This window comes from Mus caroli, chromosome 4, assembly GCF_900094665.2.
Source record: "Mus caroli chromosome 4, CAROLI_EIJ_v1.1, whole genome shotgun sequence".
NCBI lineage: Eukaryota > Metazoa > Chordata > Mammalia > Rodentia > Muridae > Mus > Mus caroli.
Genome location: NC_034573.1, coordinates 89,032,247 through 89,042,749, shown reverse-complemented (window position 1 = coordinate 89,042,749; position 10,503 = coordinate 89,032,247).

Here is a 10,503-nt window from a genome sequence, read left to right as displayed (position 1 = left end):
CCCATTTTCTGATGTGCAGAATCTACCCAGTACTGAGGCTTCCATCAAGGCCCTGAAGACCATCAATTTGTAAAATGAAAGGATATAAAACTCTCAGAGACAAGAGAGGAAACCAAGTTGGAAATGAGTTAAGTTATAGAAGTGGTAGGACAAGTAAACAAAAAAAATCCTGTCTCCCATCATGACTACAGTCCTGGTAAATCTGCGGTGGCAGTGGTAAGAGTGTCTACTTTCATTGAACAGTATTGCTGTGACCTGTATTCCATTGGTGCTCTTAAGAATTGGTCCTAATAAGTCTATGAGATCTTGGGAGGCATGGAATATTTATCAACCCTTCAGGAGGACATAGTGGCAGAACTAAGATTTAAATCCAACCAGTGTTGTAAGCACCACAAGGCATATTGCTTTTGAGACTCAAACACCCTTCAATGAAAAGATTGTTTACTGTCCTATTGAAAATGTAGCCACCCTCATTACTTTTAAGATCCTTGGAAAGTACAGCATTAGACAGTAAGGAATTTGAAGTAGATGTCTAAGTTCCACAGCATTAGACTAAGTTCAGGGAATTACAGCTTGCATGAGGACACGGAGATGGCACCTATGGCCCTGGAATCTACTGTTGTGATTAAGGGTTTCATTCCCAGGGTATCACTATAGTGAGTTGGTAGAATCTTTGAGAAGTAAAAATCTTACCTGGATATCCTGAATGCACTGAGGGTTTGACACCTGTCACAACATGAAACCTCTTGTAAGGGTTATACCACCCTTTGTGTTCTTTCAAGACTATCAGAAAAGGAAGGAACCTAGTCCTACTCTCTTTTATTGCCCCTTTATATGGTCACTTAATTCTTTATTTAACACTTCCACCATTAACTTAAAGGCGAGAATAATAAGGCCATCTTTTTTTTACACTTTGAGCACTAAGAGCTTGATGTAAACACTGTGAACTAAATGAATATTTCTCATTATAAAGTTAGCTGATTCTAGTATTGCACTGTAGAGATATATAGATAATACAATTACATTTGAGACAAAAGAAAAATGCTGATGAAATAAATGTTATCCAGTGGTTGTACAATTATAATTTAAGCAAAACAAGTTAAGATTTAATCTTGCTTTTAATTCCCGTGTAGAAACTAAAGGCAAGGGATTTTGATTCAAAAGGAAAAAGGAAAAGTTAGAGGACTATTTGTTTCATATAGAAAACATGTACTTTATTGCCAGCCATTCATTTGTTCAATTAACTATATTTAATTAATATGCATGATACACAAATAAGCTATCTATGATCCTTGAGCCTTTATAGAAAAACCATGATGGTACACTAAACATGATTTAGAAGATTTTTATTGATTAACACAGACTTATTATCACTTATGTCTAAGACCCTGTGTCTAGTTTCAGAATTCACACATAAATAGGTGAAACAAAAAGATGTCCTTGGACAATAGGCTCTGACAGTAGAGAAGAAAACAAAGTATCAAGCTCAGTGACTTCATCAATGATTTTACAAGAGCAATATTAATCTTGACAGAAGTAAAAAATAAAAGGTACCTAATTTTCTTTGAGTGAGAGCAGGAGTGAATTGTAACAAGAAGACACATCTCCTGGTCCCATGAGTGTTTTTGAAAGTATCTCCAGACAGTTTTTCAGGGTTTTCTTTCTCCTTCCTTCTCTTTTGTGTGCCCATGTTAAAATTAGCACATGCTCTTCATCGCCAATAAAAGATACAAGAGAGCTTTGTAAAGGCAGCATTGCCATTGCTCGAAATAGGTGACATTGCTCTTGCATGTATTTCAGTACTAATGAAGAGTTATACACTCTGGAAATAGGTTTCAGTTCAGTGTACATGTGTATGTGTAGTGTGTGTGTACGTGTGTGTGTGTGTGTGTGTGTGCATGTACCTGTGCCTATGCACATGCAAATGTGAAGGATTACAGACATATATGTGGAAGTATGATCCACTGTCTTTCAACCTTGTTTGGGACAGTGTCTCTTCAATTTTGAGTGAGTCAAAGTAGCTAGCTCACATGTCACTGGAGATTCTAGTGTATCCACCTCTGTATCCACAGTTTCCTTGGTGGTTAAAGGAAAGGTTAAAGGAAAAAACAAAAATTCGTCTGAGTGAAGATTGTTCAGCTCTGCTGGAATTGATATTTGCACAAGGTAATTCTTTTTGTAGGGGCATGTTCTGTTCTACAGCTGTTTAGAAGCAATTTTCTTCTACACTGTAAATATTGATGCTGAAATATCTCCTACCCACTCCCGCATACCAGTTATGACAATCAACCAAAGTCACCTCAGACACCACCTTTTAGGATGACAATCCCTCCAGTTTTACTTTGAATAGGCTTCAAGTTCATGACAAGTGGAGCAAGTACAGTCTATTCAGAAATTTAGATCAAAATACCCATAAAATGCCTTGAAGATAGGCTGCCCTAAGAAGTAAGGAAATATACTATTCTGGAAGGCTTTATGATTCATTTTGGTATCTGAGAGACCATGTAAATCCCACAAACAATAAAAAGAATTAAAGAGCATGGAAACAGACATCCAGTCCATGGACCCTCTACTCTTCCAAACTCTGAATCTCCTAGGATTTCTCTGAAAAGACAAACCATCTGGAGAGCTCATCTACCTGGCACTGGTGCTGAGCCCACAGGTAGGAAGGCAGGACCTTGGGGAGACTGGCTGTCTACGAGGAAGTCTGGAAAGTTAAAAATTACTTCCAGCTAATGCAGAGTCTACTTCCTTTAAAACACACAACCAAGGGACTGAAATCTTGTAATGCCTTCAGATGTGTGGTGCCTGACTCCATCTTCCCTCTGAAATCAATGGATCATGGAAAAGGGTGTAAATGCATCTTCCTGAACTGATTCAACGTGCAATAAGCAGCCTTTGAGGTACTATAACTTTGCTTAACTTATTTTCATACACATGCGGAAGAAAAGCAGTCATGTTAAATAGAAATAGAATTTGAGGCTTGTCTTTGATAAACTACCATTATATCACAGGCAGTAGTTCACCAAGGAAAGCCTGGTTTGCTGTGTTTTCTCATTCATTTTGATGTCTAGGTTACTTATATTCTGATAACTGAATTCCTGACCCAGGGCACATACTACTTTAGTGGAAGGAGAAAGTAAAAAAGCTGGGACAATTAATAGGTGACCAGATTCTTTCACTCTGAATCCCATATTACTGCTTCTTTATGTTGCTTTAGGATACAGTGAGATAACAGATAATTCATCTAGCATAGAGTAGTGTAATATATATATACATGTATATATATGCATATATATAACATATATGTGTGTTAAAACATACATAGCACATATATGTGTGTATGTGTAGTTTGAGTTTTGATATGTACATTTAAGATTGATTTATTTTACTTTGTACCTATGAGTGTTTTGGTTGCGTGTGTATGTGTGTACCATATGTATGCCTATTGCATGTGGAAGTCAGGAGAGGGCATCAATTCAAATGGAACTGAAGTTAGAGATAGATATGAACTACTGTGTATGTGCTGAGAACCAAACTAGAGTACTCTAAAGAAGCAATATGCATTTTTAACAGCTGAGTCATTTCTCCAGCTTTTGACTTTTTTCTGAAGATATGGTCTTCACAGGTTAAACAGACTAGCCTTGGACTTGAAATACTTCCTCTGCCTCCCAAGCATTTAAATCACAGACAATTATGTTCAATGTTTCTTAGGTATTAATGACACCTTAAAGCTTAGTATATATTAAGTGTTCAAAAACCCATATAGAAAAAACCATAAAGTCCTGGAATGAGGAGGGAAAGTCAGCATCTGTTTAGTGGCTGGCCTGTGCTCATCATATTTAATGCTCTATCCATTGGTTATTAATTTTTTTACAGAATTTAATTACATTTTTCAAAAGATGCAACTGTAGCTTAAACAACTTGGTTAAGGTTGCTTGACAAGTAGTTTGGACTTGGCTAAGTTAAAAGGCAAGATTTGTTATTCCTAAAGAAAATTTCTCTGAGAAGCCACGTTGGGGACAATTCCTTAATCATCTTTACATTTTAATTTGAATTGTATTACCCACAAAACACATTAAATTCCTAACCCAAAAATGTGATTTGATTTAGATCACCGCAGATATAGTTGGAGCCCTTACTGCACTGGTTGTCATTCTAAAACAAGAAGAAACACAGATAGGAAGATGGCACCTTGATGAGGAGGGCAGAGCTTAGCGTTATACCTTTCCATCCACGGAATGTCACAGGTGGCACCAAACAACAGAGGCACAAAGATGCAAAGCAGGCCTTTTCCCTAAAGCACTCTAGTCCTACAAGCATCTGACTGCAAGCTTTTAGCATCCACAGATGGAACAGGGGTTTCCCTTGTTTTAGTTCATGGTTTTGCTGTGCTGCTGTGAAGCCCTAGAAAGTAACCTTGGTTCCTCTGTGTAAAAGGTGGCTTCACATGCTGAACTATAGAAAATGTTTGTGGCTAGGTGTTGAGGGCAGTACTAAAACAAATATTGGAAAGAACCCTCTGTGGTGGTATTATTGAACCAATCAAATCACTCTCAAGGGTCCCACCTAAGCCACATTCTATTATCTTGAGATCCTGAAAGCTTGAAGAAGGATGATTCCAGGGCTTGGAGATGAAACTTGATAGCGCTCCCAGTTCAACTTTGAGTTTTATAACAACACCCACCATCTACTATGAGCAGTACACATCAATTAGCAAAGGTCTCATATTTATTTATTTATTTATTTATTTATTTATTTAATTTATTCCATTTATTCATTCATTTTATATCTAGATCACTATCCCTCCCTCTTAGTCACATCTAACACAATCCCTTCCCTAACCCTTCCACTTTTTCATTACTAGGGTAGAGAACTCCTGGGTCTCCCCACAACCTAGAACATCAAGTCTATGCAGACCCAGGTACATTTTCTCCTACTGATGCCAGACAAGGCAGCCCAGTTAGAAGAACACATCCCACAGACTGGCCAAAGCTTTAGAGATAGCCCTTGTACCAGTTGTTAGGGACCCACACGAAAATCTAGCTGCACATCCGCTACATATTCATAAGAACCTAGGTCCAGCCTGTGTATACTCTTTGGTTGGTGGTTCATTCACTAAGAGTTCCAAAGGTCCAGGGTAGCTGCCTTTGTTGGTCTTTCTGTGGAGTTGCTATCTTCTTCAGGGCCCTCAATACTCCCTGCCAACTCTCCCCTATGAGTCCCCAAGTTTCATCCACTGTTTGGCTGTGGATGTCTGCATCTGTATGAGTCAGATTCTGGGTGGAGCCTCTCACCGGACAGCCTTGCTGGACTTCTGTCTGCAAACATAATAAAGTGCCATTAATAGTGTTTCCTGTATTGGTGCTTGTCCATGTAATGCTTTTCTAGTTGAGCTGGTTATTGCTTGTCTATTCCCTCAGTCTCCGTTCTGTCTCCCATCCCTGCATTTCTTGTTTACAGAATAAATTTGGAGTCAAAAGTTTTGTGAGTTGGTTAGTGTCCCTATTATGCCAGTTGGTATAGGAGATAGCCTCTTCATGTTCCATAGCATTAATGCTGAGTCACCCTGATTGATTCTTGGGTGCCTCCCCTATCCATGGTATGTTGCATGTCTCAGGGTGCCCCCCCCATCTCCCTACCCATGCCAGTTGCAGATTTCCATTCATTCTCATGACATCTGCCATCTCTCATGTCCCTCCCCACTTATCCCCCATTCCCTTCCCAATCTCCTCTCCCCCTTGGTCCATCCTTCCTTCTGCCTCCTATGACTATTCCCCCTTCCAAGAGAAATGTACGCATTCTTGCTTGGCCCTTCTTTCTTCTTTAGCTTTGGATCTATGCAGCATGGTTATCCTGTATTTTATGCCGATATCCACTTATGAGTGAGTAAACACTAGGCATGTATTTTGGGGTCTAGGTTATGACACTGAGGATTATATTCTCAAGTTCCATCCATTTACCTACAAAGTTTATGATGTCTTTGTTTTTAATAACTGAAAAGTATTCCATTGTACAGGTGAGCCACATTGTCTTTATCTGTTTTTCAGTTGAGAGGAATCTAGATTGTTTCTAGTTCCTGGCTATTAGGTATAAAGATGCTATGAACAGAGTTGAGCAGGTGTCCTTTTGGGATGGTGGAACATATTTTGGGTATATGCCCAGGAGATTTATAGCTGAATCTTTTGGTAGAACTATTTGCAATTTTTTTTGAGGAACTGCTAGAATGATTTCTAGAGTGGTTGTTCAAGTTTGTACTCACTCCAGCAATGGAGGAGTGTTCTCCTTGTTCCATATCCTCATCAGCATGTGTTATATCTGGAGGTTTTTATTTTAGCCATTCTGACCAGTAAAAAATGTAATCTCAGAGTTGTTTTGATTCATATTTCCCTGATGACTAAAGATTTTGAACATTTCTTTAAGTGCTTCTTGCCATTCAAGATTCCACTGTTGAGAATTCTCTGATTATCTCTGTACCCCATTTTAAAATTGGGTTATTTGGGTTGTTGGTGTCTAACTTCTAGAGTTCTTTATCAATAAAAAGTTTTTAAAAACTATTCTAAACAATAAAAGAATCCTGGTGGAATCACCATGTCTGACCTCAAGCTATACTACAGAGCAATTGTGATAAAAACTGGATGGTACTGGTACAGCAACAGACAGATAGATCAATGGAATAGAATTGAAGACCCAGAAATGAACCCACACACCTATGGTCACTTGATGTTTAACAAAGGAGATATAACCATCCAGTGGAAAAAAGACAACATTTTCAACAAATAGTGTGGCTCAACTGGCTGTTATCATGTAGAAGAATGGGAATTGAACCATTCTTATCTCCTTGTACAAAACTCAAGTCTAAGTGGATCAAGGAACCCCACGGAGACACTAAAACCAGAGACACTAAAACTTATAAAGGAGAAAGTGGGGAAAAGCTCACTTTTATGGGCACAAGGAAAACATTCCTGACCAGAAGAACAGCAATGGCTGGTGCTGTAAGATCGAGAATAGACAAATGGGACCTCATAAAGTTGCAAAGCTTCTGTAAGGCAAAAGACACTGTCAATAAGACAAAAAGGCCACCAACAGATTGGGAAATGATTTTTACCAATCCAAAATCCGATAGGGGACTAATACCCAATATATACAAATAACTCTATAAGGTGGACTCCAGAAAATCAAATAACTCCATTAAAAAATGGAATACAGAGCTAAACAAAGAATGCTCAACTGAGGAATACTGAATGGTTGAGAAGCACCTGAAAAAATGTTCAACATCCTTAATTATCAGGGAAATGCAACTCAAAACAACCTTGAGATTACACCTCATACCAGTCAGAATGGCTAAGATCAAAATTTCATGTGACAGCAGATGCTGGCGAGGATGTGGAGAAAGGGAAACACTTTTCCATTGTTGGTGGGATTGCAAGCTGGTACAACCACTCTGGAAGTCAGTCTAGTGGTTGCTCAACATAGTACTAAAAGAGTATCCAGCAATACCTCTCCTGGGCATGTACCCAGAAGACGTTCCAACTTGTAATAAGGACACATGTTCCACTATGTTCATAGCAGCCTTATTTATAATAGCCAGAAGCTGGAAAGAGCCCAGATGTCCCTCAACAGAGAAATGGATACAGAAAACGTGGTACATTTACATAATGGAGTACTACTCAGCAATGAAATCAGAAAAATGAAATCAGAAAAACAATGAAATCAGGAAATTTTTAGGCAAATAGATAGTTCTGGAGGATATCCTTCTGAGTGAGGTAACCCAATCACAAAATAACACTCATGATATGCACTCACTGGTAAGCAGATATTAGCCCAGAAACTTAGAATACCCAAGATACAATTTGCAAAGCACATGAAACTGGAGAAGAAGGAAGACAAAAGTGTTGATACTTCGTTTCTCCTTAGAATGGGGAACAAAATATCCATGGAGAGATTGACAGAGACTAAGTTTGGAGCTGAGAGGGACTGAAGGACCATCCAGAGACTGCCTCATCCCATAAACAGCCACCAAACCCAGACACTCTTGCATATGCCAGCAAGCTTTTACTGACAGGACCCTGATATCGCTTTGTCTTGTGAGCCTATGCCAGTGCCTGACAAATACAGAAATGGATGCTCACAGTCATCTATTGGATGAAACACAGAGCCCCCAATGGAGGAGCTAGAGAAAATATCCAAGGAGCGGAAGGGGTCTGCAACCCTACAGGAGGAACAACAATATGAACTAACCAGTAAGCCCAGAGCTTATGTCTATAGCTGCATATGTAGCAGAAGATGGCCTAGTTGCCCATACTTGTGAGGAGAGGCCCTTGGTCTTGCGAAGATTATATGCCCCAGTACAGGGGAATGCCAGGCCAGGAAGTGGGAGTGGGAGGGTTGGGGAGCAGGGAGGGTGGTATAGTGGACTTTTGGGATAGCATTTGAAATGTAAATGAAGAAAATATCTAATAAAAAAAACTGGTCTTACATTATGACCTCTTCACCTTTAAGTAGTAGTTTTCCTTAATTTGCAGTGCTTACTTTTTTTCTATGTTGCCCCTTTAGGCTAATTGGGGAAATAAATATTTTAGACACAAAATACGTGCTTATACTAAGACAGAGTTACTGAGATTTAGTGAATCCTCCAATCCACCCCCAAATACTTCATTTCTTCTTGAAAAGAAGAGGAATTTAACAGTGTGACTCTGAACGACAGCTAAGCTATACAAGAAGCTGTTGGGGAAGTGATCGATTTCTTTTGCTGTGGATGCTCTGTGAGGAATGGTTATCATCACTATAGGAACTGAGATTCTGGCTCTTTTCTGATTATTCTCAATATTGAATATTGAATTATTGTTTTCCTAAAGTTGCACACGGGAACCTGACAACATACAGATCCCATGGAGGCTTTCACACGGTGAGTGGAGGGACAGACCAGTACTCAAACTTCACTTATGTTATAACTTTCCAAATCTTTCTACTGCCTGCTTTGCCTTTCTAAGGAGGAAGAGGGATTCCTCAAATTAGGGTTTCAAGGGGCAACATTCACTAACATCAGCTGTTTCATGTGCTCTTCCAAGCTCTGATAGATTTGCTTCATGGAGCCATTAAGAAAAGCACTGACCCACAAGCTGTAAATTACCATTTTCCTCACGCACAGATGCAATCAGCTTTTTAAGGCCAGGCTAATACCTTTCTTAAAATAAGCATCGGTTTTCTGGGCATTTATACGCTAACACTTCTGGTTTTCCATCCTTGACTCCATTAATAGAATTCTCTTTAATTCCTTTTCACTTTTAATGGCTTTGACAGGGACTAATTTGCAGGCACAATTGCTAATTTTACAGTGGCTTTTTGCTTTGTCAGCATGAGACTGACTAAGGAGTTATTAATAGAAGAATGGGATTCCCTTTTCATCCTTTTGCTCTTGACTGGAGGAGGAGGTGGGGTAAAAATCCATTATTTAAAAACATTTGTTCTTCCTGAAAGGTCATCATTCCAGCCCTCCACTTTCTCCTAAACTGTAGCAGTATCAGCAGTCATATAACCACTTTGTCTTCCTGAATGACTCTTGGCTTCACTCCAGTTTACACCACTGCTATAAGACCATCTTTGAGTCCACTTTGGAAATCAGATCCAAAAATCAGAATTCTCTCAGTATTTCTGTGTGGTTTTCTAAATATTATTTCCTCAACATAAGAATTTATAGGACCTCAGTGACCGGCCTTAGGATTTTCAGAATAACTGCTATATGGGGGAAAGATGGGCTAGAAGTTGATTGTGGCTGCTAGCTGCAGAAGGATGGGTGCTCAGCAGGGACCTAAGCCAAAGATTAGTGTTTTGTTCACCGAAAATACATCTTAAAATATATATATATATATATATATATATATATATATATATATATATATTTGGGATGTTGTACTGTCACCTCTTGTTGAGTGAACCCACCTCTTGTTGTCCTGCAGTTTTACAGTTACTAGCATGAAGCTTCTAATGTTAAGCCTACCCTATGGTTTAAGACATACATGGTTTCATAAATGAATCAAACACCCCAACAGGAAACAACAGGAAATGACATCTTTCAATCCATTTCCAACACAGCTTTTCCAGGAGTTTCCCAGAAATATGTTTGTGACCACAAACATTAGGGGAGGTTAGTAAATATAGCCTTTATGCTGCTGCTTAAACCAGATTTGTTATTCAGGAAAAAGGGGTAGGGAAACATGAAAGAAGCAAATATGTACACTATATGCAGCATAAAGGAAGACTGCATAAGGTAAGTCAATAATTCTCCATGCCGGGGACTAGCAAACACAGAAGTAGGTGCTCACAGTCAGCTATTGGATGGATCACAGGGCTCCCAATGGAGAAGCTAGAGAAAGTACCCAAGGAGTTAAAGGGATCTGCAACCCTATAGGGGGAACAACATGATGAACTAACCAGTACCCCGGAGCTCTTGTCTCTAGCTGCATATGTATCGAAAGATGGCCTAGTCGGCCTTCACTGGAA